Here is a 20,976-nt window from a genome sequence, read left to right on the forward strand (position 1 = left end):
TAATTCAATCAATTTTAACTTCTTTTTATAGAACAGCCACATTCCCCTTTTCTCTAGCCCTTCCCTAAACATAACCCTCATCACTCCAGGTACACACACCTTCTCTCTGCATACAGGGAAGAAGAAAAGGGGCTGTTTATGTGTTTATTTGCTGACTGAGTCTTCTGTATTAGATGGCCAAGATTACTGATAAGATCTCAAGAGGCACAGTGACTCCAGTAGAACATCCTCCTGCAGATGCAAAGCTTGAGCCCTCTCCAGGCCACCTATGGCCACTGGTCAGGCTTTTCAGGGGCTAATGGTCCTAAAGTGGAATTACAGAAACACTAGAAGTTCTGAAAGTCCCTAGTCCCTAGAGCCCATGTTTAGACATCCTAAGGATAAACTGCTTCCCTGAGAGCATCATTTGCCATATAGATAGACGTATAATCTGATACTTAAAGGTGTACAAGAGATGCCATCATTTCTATTCACCCATACTCCTTTTCCAAAGAATCTTCCCTTCCTTTTAAACGTGCTCTTGGAAGCTTTGCCAAAGAGGTACTGAAGGATGCATGTTTGTACTCGATGATTACTCACTGTTGCCTACTAGCCTTTGCTGACTGGCCTAGAACTAGTCACCTGACTCAAGTATGACCAGTCAGTTCCTCTCTACTGAGACACAGACCCCCTGTTACTTATGCTGATGGACATGGAGCTATATGGGAATATGGCTGTGGGATAGTCATCATGTCGGACCATGAGCAATAGTGGAAACCAGCATACCAAGAAGAGAACATAGTAGACACAAAAAGTGAAAGTAGAGATCAGAGAACATGAGGAAGCAGAGAGAGGGGGTGGCAGGTGCTCTCTGATGTTCTCATTCCACAAGTCCCTTTAATACTTTCATATTTAGCTTACTTTAGAGTCCCTTGGATGCTTCCTTTAAACCTGAATTTTCAGTTGAACTAGCCAGAATAGGCACATTGGCAACGGAAAATCCTTAATGAAGATAAAAATCTTAATGAAAAAAGTCATGGTACCATCTACCCTGAAAGGGCTTGTTTTATTCACTCAACTGATGTTTACTTGACCAAATTGTGTCAGTACTGTGCATACCAGCATGATGGATACAGTGATGAGCAAATATCTAGAGATTCAAAATTATCTCAAGTGTGGAATGGTTGAAGGAAACATTGGTGAGGAAACAGTTTGACAGTGGTCATCCTTTATTTGAAGGGAAGTGATAGAAAGAGGAATTAGACTTTGTTGGCCCAGAGGGCAAGAGTTGACAGGCAGAAATGAGATGAGGGTTGATGGGGATTCAACTTAGGAGAGAACTTTCCAGCAGTTTGGTACTGTCTATAGATAGAACAGTTTGTCTCGAAAGTTGAGTTCTCTACCAAGGGGCCAAATGGCCAGTTTTTAGGAATTTTATAGGGTTGATGCAAATATTAGATGAAAGTTTAGATGAGAGGACCTCTAAGATTCTGCCCCAAACTTCTAGGTTCTTATTTTACCTTGGACCTTTATGGTTTGCATGATTTCAGGTAAGTTACCTAACTTCTCTGCGGCTGTTTTCTCCTTTGTGGGATGTTGTTGTGAGAAATAAATGATGTGGCACTTAGTAAAGATCTAGTACAGAGAAGGAACTTGGTAATTGTTTTTGTGATTCTCCTCTGCCACAGGTGAGGATTTTCTTGAAATGCTTTCTCAACTACCACTGCCAATTCAAGAATCTTATTTGCTTTACGCAGCTGTAGTTAAGATGATATAGCTATGTCTTATTCTCCTTGCTTAGCATAGGGCTATGCACAAAGAAAGGCCTTAATAAATACTAGTAGATATGACTTAATATGGAGGCTTAGCTAACAGTCCTTATGGCAAAATTTATGTGAGAATTCATGTTCTTTCTATCCTTTAAAATTAAATACTGAGTCACAAATAGATATAGTATACACACAGAATTCCATGCACAGATATGCATGCATGCACCAAGACTGCACCTAAACAAATGCACATAGCATGCAGACAAGCATGGCCATGCATACCCACTCACACAGACAGGCACAGACTTTCACTTCCCCCTCCCTATAATCAAGAAGATGGAAGAAGAATCTGCCTGTGGGATGAGTCACAGAGGCGATTGGGATAAAGGGCAGGATTCAGCATCCCTGGGGAATCTTTATTTATAGCCCTGGCTTCTGGAGAGGGGGCTGAAATCATTCCTAAGGAGCTTCAGTGATGGAGACTGATAAGATAACCAAGAGATGTCATTCCCACCACTGTGCTCTTTTAGAAGCAGGCGCCTGTTGCTGCTGGAGCCCACAGAAGTGCTGTGTCACTCCAAGGCTTGTGGTCCACGGGGAGGAGTTGAGCTGACTGTGTTCTAGCTGGGCCATAGGCAGCCACTGGGCCCCTTTCCCTGGTGCGTAGACAATCTCTATGCTAATCCAAACAAATCCTCCCAGCTCCAAACAAACAGAAACCTCTCTGAGCCTGTAGAAGCCTCTGATCACAGAGGATGCAGTTTAGATTCAAAATGATACAGTCTAATCCACTTACCCAATGGTCCTGCACCTGTCAACACTGTGGTTTCATAATGGGCAGAGCAAGTTCCTGGGGGCAAATGCAACACCAGACTCAACCTGCCCTCCCAAGGGCTAGGGAAGGATAGGGAGAGGCAGCTGGCTCTTTGCTGGGCTTTGAGGGACACTGGAAAAGTCCAGTGGGAGGGTGGGCAGGGAGTTCTTCGATTGCAGACTCTGTGTCTCATCTCTTGTTGCACTCGAGGCACCCAGAGCACTCCTGACAGAGGCAGTATCTATAAGATTTTATCTAGAAGATCTTAGCTGACAACTGGATACATGCAGGATCTCTTTAGCTTCCTGGTGTATGAGGATGCTAGTTATGGTTCTTGGGTAAGAGACAGGCTAGAAAGGAAAGAATATTTTCTAGGGAGTCAGGAAGACCAGGGCTCCAATCCTGTCTCTTCTCCTAGAAGACCTGGGGCAGGTCACCTAAGCTCTTCAACCTTCAGTTTTCTCATCTGTAAAATGGTAACTCACTGATACCTACTATGTTTGGGGGCTATGCTAAGGATTAGAGATGGTACAAGTATATTACTTATATGCCCCCTGAGAGGTATGAATTTGAATATGAAGCAGTCAATAACACTTTAGTTGAACTAATTGGTCAGAATGTACCTGGCAGAACAGGGACCGCCAAAGTTGTCTGGGACTGTTTGTTCTATTGGCCCCTTACTTCGGAGCCCTCTGCATGGCCGAGTCCTGCTCTGAGTGTGGGTTCCCCTCTTAGCTCCCATGGTTCTCAGCTGGCTTATGAGTGAGCCTAAGCCTTTGCTCCTAGCTGAGGTGGGCGATCCCTTGGACTAGATACCTGTTGTCCAAGTGCAGACCCTGTGTTCTTCCCTCATATGCTCTTCCTCTTGGTCCCTGACCCTCACACTGGCTCCTGGCCCTGAATGTGGCATAAGTAAGAGCTGCTGCTCACCTCTGAACTCTTGATTCAAGTGGGTCCTTCTGGGGCTGCTGGTCCTGACCTCCCCAACATGTTGGGATTGCCTGAGACTAGCCTGGTGTTCGGTCCTGCCAGTTTCCACCTCTGATTCTCAGGCCTAGTTCTGTCTTGGAGTCCTGATGGGACAAAGTTGAAGAGCCCTGGACCTGTTCTTCTAGGATATAGAGAACCCAACCCAGAACTTGAGCCTTTAAGGCTTTCCCAGGGAAAGTCAGAGGGCAACAGAGAGCACGAAGTGAGTCCGGGGAGAGAAGGAAGAAGCAGGAAGTGGAAGGGAGTCACATTAATGGTATAGTGCCCAAGCTTATCCATGAGATGAAGAGTAGTCACTCCAGCCACTATTAAAACACTACTGAAAGAATAACACAGTGATTACTAAAAGCCCAGGCTTTGGAACCAGACAGACCTGAGCTTGAAACCTGGCTCTGTCGTTTGCTATCTTGGGCAAGTTGCACCATCTTTCTGAGTCTGGGATCTCTCACTTGCAAAATGGGGTCAGTAATGATACCTGCCTCTTAGGGCTGTTGAGAGCATTAAATGAAACGATGGATGTAAAGTGCTTAGCACAGTGCCTGGCAAGCAGCAGGCAGTCAATAAGATGGTGGCTATGATGACAGACTTGTTCTTTGACCCTATCACTGGTGGCTGCTCAGGGTCATCAGCAGTATCTGATGAGGCCATGGGTTTGAAGGTATTCAGAAGCCTGGAGAGCATGATGTTAATATAGAGTATAGAAATAATTATTTTATTTCTCAGTTTTTGAAATTTGCTAATTGATGTGCTATTGGACATGGATTGGGCATCTGGCAAATAGTGCATGAAGGACTCCCATGACTAGGCTCCTAGTCTGATATTCTAATATCCAGTGGGATGGAAAGGGCTTTGACAGGGTCTTCCTGGGGTCTTCTAGGACCATCCACATTGCTCAGTTCTTCCAGTTTGGCAGAGAAGGTTATAAGAGGAGAGGGTATATAGGACCAGGAGCTAAAGTTTTACTTGCTAACCATTTCCCAGAGCCTGGGACTGAGTGAGCCAAGGAAGAGGCGAAAAGGGACCAGGCAACAAGCCCTGATTTACGACTTGAGGTTCTAATTCCAGAAGCCACATCATCGGTTCCTTTGGGAAAGAGCTTTAGCCAGATAAACTGTCCTTCCAGCTGTAGGACTGAGTCCCAGGCCTGCTCCCAAGGGCAATGCTGTTTTACGCACCCTTAGGGGAAAGAAAACCTGGAGAGCAAATTCTAGGATGAGGTCAGGATGGGAATCAACCCTCCCAATAGCCAGATGAATATCTGAAACAAAAATGCCAGGCCCCTAACTGTGGAAAGGGGTGATAGAATTCATAACAAGATGACCTTACTGTCAGCTAGGCAAAATGGAGTCCATAAGAAGGGGCAAATGGTCCTTCACTTTGTATTTTCCATCCTTATCTTACAACTCCTACAGACGCCATAGGGGGTGATTCTGCTCAGCCATATTTTAGGCCTTTCCCAGCATCCCAACTGACATGGAGTCATCTTAGTAGAATCTTGGAATGTCCTGTATGGCCACATCTTTCACAGGTGGTAGGTTTTACAAACACCTACATTCTTCCCTTCTTTTTAGCAGAACTGGGTGGGTGGCAATATACAAAGTGGACTCCTCTACTAGATCCAGGGACGAACCATGTTTGGGCTCATTCAAACATGATGATCCCATTCTCATTTGCTAACAATTGACTTAGCAGTGGTCATGTGGTCTTGCTCCCACCAATGAGACCTGTGGCAAAGTCTTCTGGAATCTTCTGGAAAGAGTTTTGTCTTTGATGAGAGACACAAAAGGAGAAACTCTAGTCTCTCTTTTCTTTCTTTTCTATGTCATTCAGTGAGGATGTGGTATTTGGAGCTGTGGCAACTGTCTTGTCACCATGAGGAGGGAGCAACAAACACTTCAGAGAAACTGACCCAGATCCTTGAAATTGTTGAGCAACTGATCTAACCCTGCATATGCCAACTTGCCAATTCCTGTTAAAGCATTAAAAGTCCTTACTGTTTAAGCAACTTTTAGTCAGATATGTTGTTATGTGTATCCCAAAGCATTTTAACATACATACATCATGGATATATATATTGTATAAATAGTACGTCTTCTCATTTGACCTTCTCTCTTCCCCTCTCTGTTCTCTGCCTTAACCCAAGAGACTAAGACTTGGTTGCCTGTAAGGGCCATATAGAAAGGTGAAACAGGCCCTCAGTAAGAGAAGCAAATTGGAGAGTGAGGGTTTCTTGTAAAGTGGCTGGGGTCAATTAACCAGCTCTAGCTGGTAGTGGCCATCAGCAATTCTAGCATGATGTGGTAAGGCGGTTTTATTTTTCAAGAGAAATCAGAAAACTATATTTTTATGTGGAACTTCACAATTTTATATGTGCATTTAAATTTTAAAGAAAGATATTGCATGGACTAAACCAACACATCTGAGAACTATGCATAGTCTAGAGGTCACACATTTGTGTCCTGGCTTTAGCCCCAAAGTTATATCTCTTCCTTGGTTTGATCTCAAGTGTGGGTTGTGAGTGACTGCTTTCTGATTTTGCTGTTGGATGGGGTTGTGTTTGTGGCTTGGAAGATACAGAGATGGGAGATAGAGGATGGGGGAAGTGAGAACAAATGCCATAACTTGCCTGCCATCAACGCACTACATTTGCAAGACTGCAAACCTTTGCCCTGCAGGATGAACTTCCTCTTTTTATACTGCTTGTGATTTTACTAAAAGGGTCACTGTCATTCTCTCTACTAAGGCCCATTACCAGAGACCCCCTTCTCTTATCCACACATCACTATGGTTCAGGCTGTAAGGATGGGAGTGAGGAGAATCTATCCTACCGAACAATCAAGAGGCTAATAATGTTAGGGAGTTGGATGCAACCTCCTAGGAAGCTGCCTTCCTATATGATGTCGTTAGTGCTGTGGACAGCACTTGGAGACATCCTTCAAGCAAAGGTTATGGACATTTTAGACTCTTGCTAAACTAACCTGGTGACTCTCCTCCCCCAAGGCAAGTCCAGAATCCTTGGGTCCCTGCATGACCCAGGAAGGTGGCTTAATTTAAGTCTACAGGCTATAAAATTGGATATCTTTTTGTTTTTCTTTAGGTCATCAAATTTAAAAGTTTCCAGGGTGCCTCTGTTGAAAAGCGTCAGAGAAGAGCTAGCATGGATTTCATGTGGTGCATTGTACACAGCCCAATGATGCCCTTCAGTGACAGGAGAGGATGAGTCACCACCAGCTTTGGGGATTGAGAAGAAATGTCAATGAAGCCATGAATAATAGGTGCTGTACTGACACCTAAGAAGGTTAAGGGCAGGAATTAGTTGGCAGGGAAGAAAACAGTGTGTGGGGGAAGTTACAGAGCTTCTGCAGCTCACTGCCATCTGATTGGAGAGCCAAGAAAAAAGGAAATTTCTTTCATTTTAAAGGAAAAATATGGGTGTGTTGGAGAGAGGGGTCCTTCTTCAAGGTCAGAGAGGTGGACTTGATGTCTCCTAGAATTCCATTCACCTTGGCTGAGAGGGCTGGCAGTTAGAAAACAATGAATTTACGCACACCTTCAAGCATTTTCCAGAAAGGCAGAGTCCAATCTTGTCCACTTCCAGGAAGACCCTAACATGCAGAAGTGCTAAGGGATGCTAGAGTGGGTTTCAATCCCTGCCATCAAGACAGTAAGGGGTTCTGAAGGCATTTCCTACCCTCTGCATAAGGAACAAGCCGTGAGGTTAAAGAGCTGGGGGTTGTGCTTCTACAGAAGTTCTGATCAAATGCTTTCCTGGTGATTCGTTCTGGGAGGACCAGCAAAGGATGAACTTGAGGAAAATGACCAAGTGCTTCCCCACCTGAGAGTTGTTTCAATTGCTTGTTAGTCTCAATCAGAACAATCTCAGTGAGGGCAGATTTAGAAGCCTGTAGACAGTCTAAGAGGAAAGTAGGTGACATTACCCCTATTGCTTCCACTATAATGGATGTTCCTGCACCATCAACTAGTGTGTGTAGATTGAGGGGTTATGGGCCAAGCTGAGAACAGTAACAACAAAAGTCATCATAGGTTGAGTTCTCTAAAAGCTGGTTCAGAGACAGAGTTGGTGTTAGGGACCAACACCTGTGGAAAGGAGATGGACCAACACCTCGGGATTGGGCAGTGGGAAAGGTAGAACTCTGATGTTCATTTGTGTTGTTCTGCTGCAGTGCGTCCAAAAAACCCAGCCTTTATCAGTTATTGGCCATGGGCTTCCAGTGAAGGGCACAACTTTGGGCAAGGTGGCTCTCTGTAGCTGAGACAGTCCTGCTTGAGCTGATAGCAATCACAGCAGCGGGCATGGCAAGTCCTTCCATGAAGTGAGAAATGAAGCAGTACATTTCTGTGTCCTTCAAAAAATTCAAATCTCAAATCCAGAGCAGGTCCTCTTAAAACAGCCTCTCAGAACCCCAAGCTGCCTTTGTACTTAGTTGCTCAGTCGTATACAACTCTTTGTAACCCCATGGACTGTAGCCCACCAGGCTCCTCTGTCCATGGGGATTCTCCAGACAAGAATACTGGAGTGGGTTGCCATGCCCTCCTTCAGGGGATCTTTCCAACCCAGGGATCAAACCCAGGTCTCCCACACTGCAGGCGGATTCTTTACTGTCTGAACCACCAGGGAAGCCAAGAATACTGGAGTGGGTAGCCTATCCCTTCTCCAGGGGATCTTCCCAACCCAGGAATTGAACTGGGGTCTCCCGCATTGCCGGCAGATTCTTTACCAGCTGAGCTACCAGGGAAGCCCCCAACCTGCCTCTGGAGCAAGGCAATTGGACAAAACAACTGAAATGTCCATGATGGTAGAGAGATCAGACCACAGCAAGAACTCAGGGTTTGGATTCAGATAGACTTGGACTCAAAATCCACACGAATACTTACCAACTGTGTGACTCTGGGCAACTAATAACATTTGCTGAGTTCCATGACTTGCTGTATAAAATGGGGATAATAATACATGTTGGTCCTTGTCCTCAGATCCATGCCTTTTCCTCCCTCCCCTGTTCTATGTCTCAGGAACTGATTTCTGCAAGCTGTTGTTTCCAGGCTCCCAAGACAGCTAGCTTCTAGCTGGGTTTGGCCAATAGTGAGAGATCTGGGGGCAAGAAGAAGGGGCTAACCAGGGCATTTGCCCCTTCCCATCAGCTTCAGGGGGTGTCTCTGGCAGCAGCTGCATCTCCCTAGAGGGATCTGGTATCACACCTTCGGGGTTATGCATATAGGGTTTAAAATTTTTTTTTTATTAATTTATTTTGATTTTTTTTTATTTTTGGGGTGTGCTGGGTCTTTGTTGTTGCATGTGGGCTTTGTCTAGTTTTGGTGAGTCAGGGCTGCTCTATAGTTTCAGTGCATGGGCTTCTCATTGTGGTGGCTTCTCTGGTTGCAGAAAGCAGGCTCTAGAGCATGCTGGCTTCAGTAGTTGTGGCTTTCGGGCTTAGTTGCCCTGTGGCATGTGGAATCTTCCTGGAGTAGGGATTGAACCTGTGTTCCCTGCATTGGCAGGTGAACTCTTAACCAGTGGACCACCAGGGAAGTCTGCGTATAGGTTTTTTAATAATGTTGATGAGCCAGTACTTTCCTTAATGAAGATTATTTCAATTGATTAACCATCACTAGAGGAGCCTGGCAGGCTACAGTCCATGGAGTCCTATGAGTCGGACATAACTTAGCCACTAAACCACACCACCACATGTAGAGGATGAGATATGGGATGGGAATTTTAATTAGGACATGGAAAAGCAGACATTGAAGTATGTCAATGCTTCCTGAACTGCAATGACCCCAGTGAGTAATTAAAGTAAGGGAAGGAGGGTTGCAGGGTGTCAGATAGTGGTGGTGAGGCAGAGAAGGGGACCCTATAGTATAGGTGTTTGAATAGTTGTTGAAGTCAAGGTTGCTAGCATTACAACTCTGCAAAGAACCCTCAAAGACATTTGAAATTGGCATTCAAAGCTGGTCAAAATAAAGCTTCAATCTACTTTTATCACTCTCTTTCTTAAATCTTTTAGTGGTTTAGATGGTGGCTCCCCAAAGATATGTCCAAATTCTAGCCCCAGGGACCTATGCATCTGATTTTATCTGAAAATAAGGTCTTTGAAGACGTTAAGTTAAGGATTTCAAGGTGAGATTATCCTGGATTTAGAGTGAGCCCTGAACCCAATGTCTTTTTAAGGCAAGGAAGAGAGAAGATTGAGACACAGGGAAGATGGCCACAGGAAGACAGAGGCAAAGATATGGGAACTTTGCTGCCAGAAGCCAAGGAAAGTGGAGCTACCATAAGCTGAAAGAGGCAAAGCCCTAGAGCCTCCAGAGAGTATATGGTCCTGCTGACACCTGGATTCCAGACTTTCAGCCTTCAGTACTATGAGAGAATAAATTTCTGTTGTTCCAAGACACTTAGTTTCTTATGGCAGCCCTAGGAAACTAATACAGATCCCCAAATTTCAGCTATATTGTGTAAGTAAGCTATTTCCTGAAAGCATAACTCTTTGCTGACATCAGGTCTTTGATCATGTTACATTGGATGCACATCATTTCTATATAATGCATGCAAATTTAACTATTTATTTGGCAAAAAAATAAGGTTAATTGGTAGAGAGAGGCAGAAAGTAAGAGTGAACTAATAGGTAAACTCTTGGGGCACCTCTGCCCCTTTCCACATGTGAAGTGGTGAGCGCCATCCTGGAGGATGCGGGAGGTGTGGCAGTGACTGCTTCTCTCCTCTCCCGTGGACCTCACACCATGTGATTTAAGAATTTATGTGTAAGAATTTAAGAATTCATATTTTTCATCCAACATAGTACTTTATTTTTTAAAATTTATTTATTTTAATGGAGGCTAATTACAATATTGTAGTGGTTTTTGCCATGCATTGACATGAATCAGCCATGCCTGTACATGTGTTCCCTATCCTGAACCACCTTCCCACCTCCCTCCCCATCCCATCCTTCAGGGTCACCCCAGTGCACCAGCCCTGGGCACCCTGTCTTATGCATTGAACCTGGACTGGTAATCTATTTCACATATGATAATATACATGTTTCAATGCTATTCTCTCAAATCATCCCACTGTTGCTTTCTCCCACAGAGTCCAAAAGTCTGTTCTTTACATCTGTGTCTCTTTTGCTGTCTCACATATAGGGTCATCATTACCATCTTTCTAAATTCCATATATATGTGTTAATATACTGTATTGGTGTTTTTCTTTCTGACTTACTTCACTCTGTATAATAGGCTTCAGTTTCATCCACCTCATTAGAACTAATTCAAATGTATTCTTTGTAATAGCTGAGTAATATTCCATTGTGTATACATACCACAGCTTTCTTATCCATTCATCTGCTGATGGACATCTAGGTTGCTTCCATGTCCTGGCTATTGTAAACGGTGCTGCGATGAACACTGGGGTACACATGTCTCTTTCAATTCTGGTTTCCTCAGTGTGTATGCCCAAGAGTGGGATTGCTGGGTCATATGGCAGTTCTGTTTCCAGTTTTTTAAGGAATCTCCACACTGTTCTCCATAGTGGCTGTACTAGTTTGCATTCCCACCAACAGTGTAAGAGGGTTCCCTTTTCTCCACACCCTCTCCAGCATTTATTGCTTGTAGACTTTTGGATAGCAGCCATTCTGACTGGCATGTAAATGGTACCTCATTGTGGTTTTGATTTGCATTTCTCTAATAATGAGTGATGTTGAGCATCTTTTCATGTGTTTGTTAGCCATCTGTATGTCTTCTTTGGAGAAATGTCTGTTTAGTTCTTTGGCCCATTTTTTGATTGGGTCATTTATTTTTCTGGAATTGAGCTGCAGGAACTGCTTGTATATTTTTGAGATTAATTCTTTGTCAGTTGCTTTGTTTGCTATTATTTTCTCCTATTCTGAAGGCTGTCTTTTCACCTTGCTTATAGTTTCCTTTGTTGTGCAAAAGCCTTTAAGTTTAATTAGGTCCCATTTGTTTATTTTTGCTTTTATTTCCATTGCTCTGGGAGGTGGGTCATAGAGGATCCTGCTGTGATTTATGTCAGAGTGTTTTGTCTATGTTTTCCTCTAGGAGTTTTATAGTTTCTGGTCTTACATTTAGATCTTTAATCCGTTTTGAGTTTACTTTTGTGTATGGTGTTAGAGAGTGTTCTAGTCTCATTCTTTGACAAGTGGTTGACCAGTTTTCCCAGCACCACTTGCTAAAGAGGTTGTCTTTTTCCATTGTATATTCTTGCCTCCTTTGTCAAAGATAAGGTGTCCATAGGTACGTGGATGTATCTCTGGGCTTTCTATTTTGTTCCATTGATCTATATTTCTGTCTTTGTGCCAGTACCATACTGTCTTGATGACTGTAGCTTTGTAGTATAGTCTGAAGTCAGGCAGGTTGATTCCTCCAGTTCCATTCTTCTTCCTCAGGATTGCTTTGGCTATTTGAGGTTTTTTGTATTTCCATATAAATTGTGAAATTATTTATTCCAGTTCTCTGAAAAATACCGTTGCTAGCTTGATAGGGATTGCATTGAATCTACAGATTGCTTAGGATAGTATTCTCATTTTCACTGTATTGATTCTTCCAATCCATGAACATGGTATATTTCTCCATCTATTTGTGTCCTCTTTGATTTCTTTCATCAGTGTTTTATAGTTTTCTATACATAGGTCTTTTGTTTCCTTAGGTAGATTTATTCCTAAATATTTTACTCTTTTCTTTGCAATGGCGAATGGAATTGTTTCCTTAATTTCTCTTTTTGTTTTCTCATTGTTAGTGTATAGGAATGCAAGGGATTTCTGTGTGTTAATTTTATATCCTGCAACTTTACTATATTCATTGATTAGCTCTAGTAGCTTTCTGGTAGCGTCTTTAGGGTTTTCTATGTAGAGGATCATGTCAACTGCCAACAGTGAGAGTTTTACTTATTTCCCAATCCGGATTCCTTTTATTTCTTTTTCTTCTCTGATTGCTGTGGCTAAAACTTCCAAAGCTATGTTGAATAGTAGTGGTGAGAGTGGGCACCCTTGTCTTGTTTCTGACTTTAGGGAAAATGCTTTCAAGTTTTCACCATTGAGGATAACGTTTGCTGTGGGTTTATCATATATGGCTTTTATGATGTTGAGGTATGTTCCTTCTATGCCTGCTTTCTGCAGGTTTTTTTTTAATCATAAATGTATGTTGAATTTTGTCAAAGTCTTTCTCTGTATCTATTGAGATAATCATATGGTTTTTTTTTATGTTTTAATTTGTTAATGTGGTGTATCACATTGATTTGTGAATACTGAAGAATCCTTGCATCCCTGGGATAAAGCCCACTTGGTCATGATGTATGATCTTTTTAATATGTTGTTGGATTCTGTTTGCTAGAATTTTGTTAAGGATTTTTGCATCTATGTTCATCAGTGATATTGGCCTGTAGTTTTCTTTTTGTGTGGCATCTTTGTCTGGTTTTGGTATTAGGGTGATGGTGGCCTCATAGAATGAGTTTGGAAGTTTACCTTCCTCTGCAATTTTCTGGAAGAGTTTGAGTAGGATAGTGTGTTAGCTCTTCTCTAAATTTTTGGTAGAATTTAGCTGTGAAGCCATCTGGCCCTGGGCTTTTGTTTGTTGGAAGATCTCTGATTACAGTTTTGATTTCCATGCTTGTGATGGGTCTGTTAAGATTTTCTATTTCTTCCTGGTTCAGTTTTGGAAAGTTATACTTTTCTAAGAATTTGTCCATTTCTTCCAAGTTGTCCATTTTATTGGCATGTAGTTGCTGATAATAGTCTCTTATGATCCTTTGTATTTCTGTGTTGTTGTGATTTCTCAATTTTTATTTCCAAATTTGTTGATTTGATTCTTCTCCCTTTTTTTCTTGATGGGCCTGGCTAATGGTTTGTCTATTTTATTTATTTTCTCAAAGAACCAGCTTTTAGCTTTGTTGATTTTTGCTATGGTCTCCTTTGTTTCTTCTTCATTTATTTCTGTCCTAATTTTTCTTGTTTCTTGTCTCTTGTTTCTTGAGACAAGCTTGTATTGCTATGAACCTTCCCCTTAGCACTACTTTTACTGAATCTCATAGGTTTTAGGTTGTTGTGTTTTCATTTTCATTCATTTCTATGCATATTTTGATTTCTTTTTTTATTTATTCTGTGATTTGTTGGTTGTTCAGAAGCATGTTGGTTAGCCTCCATATGTTTGTATTTTTAGTAATCTTTTTCCTGTAGTTGATATCTAATCTTACTGCATTGTGATCAGAAAAGAGGTTTGAAATGATTCAAAATTTTTTTGAACTTACCAAGGCTAGATTTATGGCCCAAGATGTGATCTATCCTGAAGAAGGTTCTGTGTGCACTTGAGAAAAAGGTGAAATTCATTGCTTTGGGGTGAAATGTCCTATAGACATCATTTAGGTCTAACTGGTCCATTGTATCATTTAAAGTTTGTGTTTCCTTGCTAATTTTTCAACATAGCACTTTAAAGGAAGCTCACAGATTTATCAGATGTTCAACTGAAGCCAACAGCAAATGACTTCAAGACTAGAGGAAACATTGGCTCTACTGGTTTTCTTGAGAGATGGTATGTCATTCTCCAGAATGGTTCCTGCTGAAGGGATTTTCAAGGAATGTTGTCTGTCATCTAGTTATGATTTTTTTTTTTTCATATAATCATGCTTTATGCACTGATTTTAGAACCCAAATACTGAATAAGTTTTGATTCCTTTAAATTCATGTTGCTTAGAATTTTCTGGCATGCTTCAACAGTGGCTCGGCTGGTAAAGTATCTGCCTGCAATTTGGGAGACTTGGGTTCGATCCCTGGGTTGGGAAGATCCCCTGGAGAAGGAAAAGGCCACCCACTCCAGTATTCTGGTCTAGAGAATTCCATGGACTGTATAGTCCATGGGGTTGCAAAGAGTTGGACACGACTGAGTGACTTTCACTTTTGCTTTCAACATACCACTTTTTCCAAACAATTCTCCCTTTATTCCCTAATCTGTGCTGAATTTCTAGTTTCTTAAAATTTCCATAACATTTCCCTCCATCTCCCTGATGTATCTTCACTTACAGGAATTTGTGTACATATCAGGCTCCCTTGTGGCTCAGCTGGTAAAGAATCTCCCCACAATGCAGGAGACCTGGGTTTGATCCCTGCGTTGGGAAGATCCCCTGGAGAAGGGAAAGGCTACCCACTCCAGTATTCTGGCCTGGAGAATTCCATGGACTGTAAAGTCCATGGGGTAGCAAAGAGTCAGGCAAGATTGTGTGAGTTTCACTTTCACTTTCACTTTTCAGGCTCCCTTACAGGAGCTCCTTAGGATTGGAATCTACATATCTTTGAATCCTTCGATAGAGATGGATGAATAGATATATGTATGATGGATGGATAGACTGATGAATTTATAGATCCAGAGAAAAAATCAAATGGGAACTAATAGCCAAAGCAAAGAGAACCTGTTTACACTAAGGTGAAGCTTGATACACAAATTGGGACTCAGACGGACAAGTGACTTCATACCCTAGCATATAGCTGGTTTTCTTTCTTAGCTGATTTAAAATAAGGCCAGGCATTTGGCATCCCTTTAAATTACTGGTGCTTGGATGTCTCTGTTATAACAGGTTCTCAAAGAACTCTTCCCTGCACCTCCAAGTCTAAATGAGTCCCCATCTCCTCTCTTGTATGCTATCATAGCATCCTCTTTTTTTTTCTTTCCTTCATAGCAATTGTCATAGTTTGAAACTGTATTTGTATTTTTTGACTTTTTGTCTAAAATCTTTTATACCCTATTGGATGACATTACACTCAAGAAAGGTAGGATTCATGTCTGTTTTCCTAACCCTAGTGATTTAGTGTCTAGCTCAATGCCTAACATATACTACTATGGTTAACAATGTTTGCTATTGTTTGACTGTGTATTATGTGTCAGATACTGTTCAAAAGTGCTTCACACAAATCACCTCCTTTCATCTTCACAGCAACTCTACGAGCAGAAACTATTGCTACTCCCATCTTATAGATGAGGAAACTAAGATACAGCAAAGCTAACCTCCCCAAAGTCTCATAGCTAGGAAGTGGCAGAGTTGAGATTTAAACCCAGTCATGCTGGTCCCAAAGTCAGAACCAGTCACTAAATATTTATTGGGTAAATGAATGAACCATGATAAATATTCCTATATATGGTGAGATTTTGAGATAGAACTGGGAGGATATTTTTACATCTTCTGGGCTGACCCTGTGGAAATGTCTCCTACAGAAACTCTGAGAATTAGTTCTCCAGATCCTTCTGAAATGCTTCTGGTACTGGGGACTCACTAATTTTTCCAGTGGGGCAACTCTAGCTATTGGGATGTTCTTCCTTACACAAAGCTGAAATTCACTTCTGTAGAACTTCTACCTGTGGATATTTGTTATGCCCTAAGTAATTAAAAAAAATTTTAGTCCCTCCCACATAGCTCTGATAGGAATTTTCAATTAGATGACAGCTTCTGACCCAGCAATAACTCCAGCTTCTCCCCAAACCATAGGGTATTCAGTACTGGTATCTCTATTAAACTGTTGTGTCCATGTCTGGATACAAGGCTTCCAATGCATGCCAAATGCAGGGTGGGATTATTCATCTTTTGTATTCCTGGGGATTGGTGTGCTGCTTGTTGAACTGAAATTGGGTGATTTCATAGCAGTAATAAAAATATCTTTATTTTATAGTTGAAAAATTACAAAACAGTTTTACATGTTCAATTTCAGTTGATTTTCTATGCAATGTGATACTTGATTTCTGTTATATTTTGAATCAAAGGTTTAAGGATATTAGTGCTACAAAGAATGTGAGAGGTACTCTGAGGTCGAAAGAGAATGAGTGGCTTACCTAGTGTCAAGCTAGTAGTAAAATTAAGATTCCTTTTAAAATTATACTTTTTGGAAGCTTTGTCCTTCTTACCATGATCTTTCATAAACCTGGCGTATTTCCCCTCCTCTGGTTCTTTTCAGCATGTTAATTGTGGTCAAAATTGTATTGGCCATGAACCTCCTTTAACTAGAGCTGTGGGAACTGATAATTAGAGGAATTTGGCACAGGGATGTTGTGCCCACACAGTTGAGACATCTACTGAATATTAGTCTAAATGTTTCCTCAGGCAATGTAATGTCTAGGCTTATACTTCTGTGTCACCCACAGACTGCATCAGCATCAGGTAGAATTTCAGCCATAAAACTTTGAAGAGTTCTACCAACCAAATCATTTCTGAATGCAGCAATACTGCTTCAGTAGGAGCCAAGATCATTACCTTCAAGACTGAAACACTTCCAGAAATATACAACTTTTCAACACTGATTACCAATTCCTTGTGGGAACTTCCCAAGACCATTTGTCCAAATCCTACTCATTTTTCATGCCTCCCTCAACTTCTATCTGCTCTGACTAGTCTTTCTCAGTCCTCTGAACTAGAGTGAAACTTTCTCTCCCATGTACCAACCTAGTACTTTGTATCACTCCAATAAAAGGTATCCAAGTCTGCCTTATATTGTGTATATTTTCCTGTTTCATTCAGCAATCAGTATTGAGTTTTATTTTTGCCCTCTGTTTATTATTATTGTTAGCCACGTGCCAAGCCAAGAACATTACTTATCCTGCCTTTTTTCCCTTTATTTCATTTACTCCTTGCAGTGACCCTATAAGATAAATGTTTAGGACACCATGAAATTATAGATGAGGAAACTGAAGTTTGGACACTGTCATTTTCCTTAGATTTCATAGTAAGTTTATGCCAGAGATTAGCTTTTGATTTCCTAGAGGACAGGAACAGAGTTGTGATTCTTTATTCCTCCCAGTCCCCAGCATAGTGTTTTGTATACAGGGGATGTTTAATGATTTTTCTTTCTGCTGCTTATTGCACAGTCCCAGAAACCATCACAGCATGTGGTACCAGAGAATCAAAGCCAGGTGAATATGTAAGGCATTGGATGAGGTGAAATTAATCCTTACATTTGCATTGAAATATTATGATAGGAACTCTCTGCTACTTTTCAACATATGACCACAGGAGACACTGAAAATAAAGGGCAGTGATCTACAGTTTTGATTTCAGTCTTGGGTGGAATAAAAGGCAGAAAATTCCTATTATCTTAGTCTGAGAATCCTTTCTAAGAAGAGATTCACCTTGGTAAGGAAAAAAAATAACCTTGACAAGTCCTCTTACAATAGAAACTGGATATATAGTATAACTGTGCCTGAACAAAGGGGAAAGGCATATTTGTTGCTCTGGAAAGGGAGTAGGATATATGAGATAGAGTCAGAGAAGGGGTAGTAGAACCAGCAAGATAGTGAATCAGTTGTGCTGGGTTGTACATGATATAACTACCCTCCATAACTGTATGATGTCTAGTCAATTCTTGGAAGCTAGCAAATGATTTGTACAGCTTTCTCTTGGAAAATGGGAAAAGACTGTGCCTTGGGACATGGGAGTAGAATGGTAGCAGTGAATTAAACAATAAGATTCTCAGCATCAGGAAACAGCCAAGATCTTGAGGATGGTTTAAGGCTTTCCCATGCTGAGGAACTGGGAGTTCAAGGCAATGTCACTGAGATCTCAAAAGCTTTTGGGTCAAGCATCTGTCATTTGGTGATGTAGCCACAAGTGGTCACATGACTAATTCGAATTCAATTGGACAAAGAGTAAACAGACAGTTTTTAAGGACTAACCCAACGCCAGGCACTGTGCCAGACTGGACATCTTCTGTGGACTAACAGGAAGAAGTTGTAAAATTGACCTCTGGGAGTGCTTCCCTCAGCTGTTCTGCTGAGAATTCTCTCTCAGTTCTGTTGGTCACTCATTGGTTCCTAAGGTAATTAACCCAGATTATTCTTCTAAGAGAAAGGACCTCAGTCTCAGAGCTTTCTGTCCCTCACTTTTCCCCATCAAAATGTGTCAATTGACAAGAAGCTAAAGGATTTCTTTAAGAGTGTTCTGAGCTTAGACTTGGGGGACCTATGAAGAAATCTCGCTCCAGAGCTTTCTAGCTGTTTGACTCAGGGGAAAGCATTTCATTCTGGGGAGTTGTATTCACTTTAACTTGTCTCTCTATAATGATTTTTACCTATCTGTCACCCCATACACTGTGAGTGTATGCAAGCAGCGTTATCTTGCCTGTTATCTTTAGCCCCCCTTATATATGGTACTTGATGCAGTAATGTTTGTTGTAGAAATGAATTAATGAGTGAGCACATAAGTCCTTGCTACTTCTGTGAAGCTTGAGTGAGCTAATGAATATGAAAGAGGTTTTAAAGAACCCCATTATTTGCTTGTTTATTACAAATCTCATAACAGCTGCCACATTTGAAATTATAAAACTAAACCAATTTATTTAAGGCAATAATATTTGAGAGTTAGCTTTATGGGTTACCTCTGCTGGGGGGCTACTTGTGTCTATGCATGTGGATTTAAGGGAAAATTATATTTTAGGAAAGGAATTTAATTAACTCAGTAATTAGGGACAGCAGTGAGGGACATATGGAAAAAGATTTTTGGACAAGGAGTGGGCTTTCTTGGTTTCTTCAAACAGGAAATAAAATCTGCCAGCTTCAATTGTCTCCACAAATACCATTACTATAGCATCTTTTCTAAGACTCCTGGAAAAATGCAGTACAGTTGTAACAGTCTATGTCTTTAACTCAGCCTCCATTTAAAATGAAGCAAAAGAAGCCTAAAACAAATGACCAAGCCACACAGTGACTGTGGGAATTAGCGATCATCATGGGCTGTGAACCATACAAATTACGTTTTGCTTTGGGTTTCATGCAAAAAACTCCTCACACTTCAAATTGTGACTGTTTTGCACAAGTGATTTTTTTTTCCTGAAGCACTATGAATGATTTATGACGTTCTGACGCCACATCCCACAAGATTACATAAAGAAGAGAGAAAAACAAGAGATTGAGCCAAACTTAAAAAACAAACAAAAAAAAATTTTTTTTAAGTAGATTTCATCTTGGCTTCAGTCAGATAACATTTTTTACTCACTGAAAGTGTTTGCTCATTCCAAAGTGCATCCTATTTACGCAAGGATCCCCCCACTGATTTCCTCTCACTGTGACCAGCACACTACCATCAACTTTATGTTTGGTTCCCAGCACTGTCCTGAAATGTCTATTGGCCCCCATTCCTCCCTTTCTTCCCCAACGTGAACTTGGAAGATGGACTGTATAAAAAGCCTCATTAGGTTGGTTGATGATTCGACAAAAACACTGATGGGAATAATATCTACCCAGCTTTTCAGTTCCTTAATTTTGAGCTAATAGAATTTCAGAGTTTGCAGGGGACTGGGACCTTCTATTTTTACCTGTTATGTGACAGGTAAAGACACTGATGACAAGAGAGCTGAACTGACTTACCTGAGGCCACACAGTGAGAGGAGCTCAAGCAGAGCGATGGTGTAATTCAACCTCAGGGTAGTGTGGTCTGTGCATATTGACCAAAAACTCTCATCTCCTTATTCAAGTTGTAACACTGGATATTACTTTTAAGCTACAGGGAATTTGGAATCCCTGTTGCTGAGTAGTTTATAAAGCCAGAGTCAGACTAGGGAAGGTGAAAAGGCTTGTGTTGAGGGTTGGGTAGCAGGCTAGGTAGGGTGGGATGGCTCACCAGAATGGACAGATGTAGCCAGATCATGGGGATGAGAGCTTGTTTGAAACCTGAAGTCTGGTCAGTGGGTCTCTATACAGTATCTGATTTGAGTAATAGGTGTAAGATGACCACCTGTAGTTGAGACCAATGTGAGGAGCTAAGGTATGAGAGAGGGCAAGTTGAAATGAGTGGTCAGGGTGTGGGCTATGATGGAGTACTGGGGCCACCAGGTGGGACAAGGGCCAACCACTGACTTAACGGGAGTAGGATTGAAACATAACAAGTTTAAAAGCAAGGACTGAAAACTCTTTACCTTTGAGAAAAACAAGCAAGTTACAGACAGTGTGTAGACTATGACTCCACATATACATAAATCTGTCTAGACCAGTGGAATGGAGGGTACCATACATATATTTTCCTGGTTAAGAGCATGGATTTAGGAGTCAAAAATCCTGAATCTGCTTTTTGGCTCTGCCTATTATCAGCTGTATGTTTCTGGGCAAGTCACTTAGCCCCTCTATGCCTTAGTTTTCCTAACAATAGAATAAAACCTACTTTATCAATTTGCTGTTTTAAGATAATGTATGTAAGATACTTAGCACAGTGTCTGGCACATAGTAAAGGTATAAAAAATGGTTGCTATGTATTTTTTAGACTTGTTCTTTGAAATAAGGTAAACCTGGAGTTGAAACCTAGCTCTGTCACTTGTTAACTGTGTGCTCTTGGGCAAGGCACAAATTCTCTGAGTCTCGGTTTCCAATCCGTAAAATGGGGATAATAATTTGCCACATTGTGGGCATGTTGTAAAAATCAGGTGAGGTAAGATAAGG

General features: G+C 41.4%; 1 long non-coding RNA gene across 2 annotated transcripts in view; it reads left to right on the forward strand.

Moving 5' to 3' along the window:
• The window catches only part of LOC122439618, a 42,270-nt gene extending 35,178 nt beyond the window's left edge, over nucleotides 1-7,092 (forward strand). For both annotated transcript variants that reach the window (XR_006268941.1, XR_006268940.1), the window contains one exon: nucleotides 6,650-7,092. This is a non-coding gene — a long non-coding RNA (uncharacterized LOC122439618). The remainder of the gene's footprint in view (nucleotides 1-6,649) is intronic.
• The last annotated feature ends 13,884 nt before the right edge of the window (nucleotides 7,093-20,976 follow it).

This window comes from Cervus canadensis, chromosome 4 (assembly GCF_019320065.1).
Source record: "Cervus canadensis isolate Bull #8, Minnesota chromosome 4, ASM1932006v1, whole genome shotgun sequence".
Classification (NCBI taxonomy): Eukaryota; Metazoa; Chordata; class Mammalia; order Artiodactyla; family Cervidae; genus Cervus; species Cervus canadensis.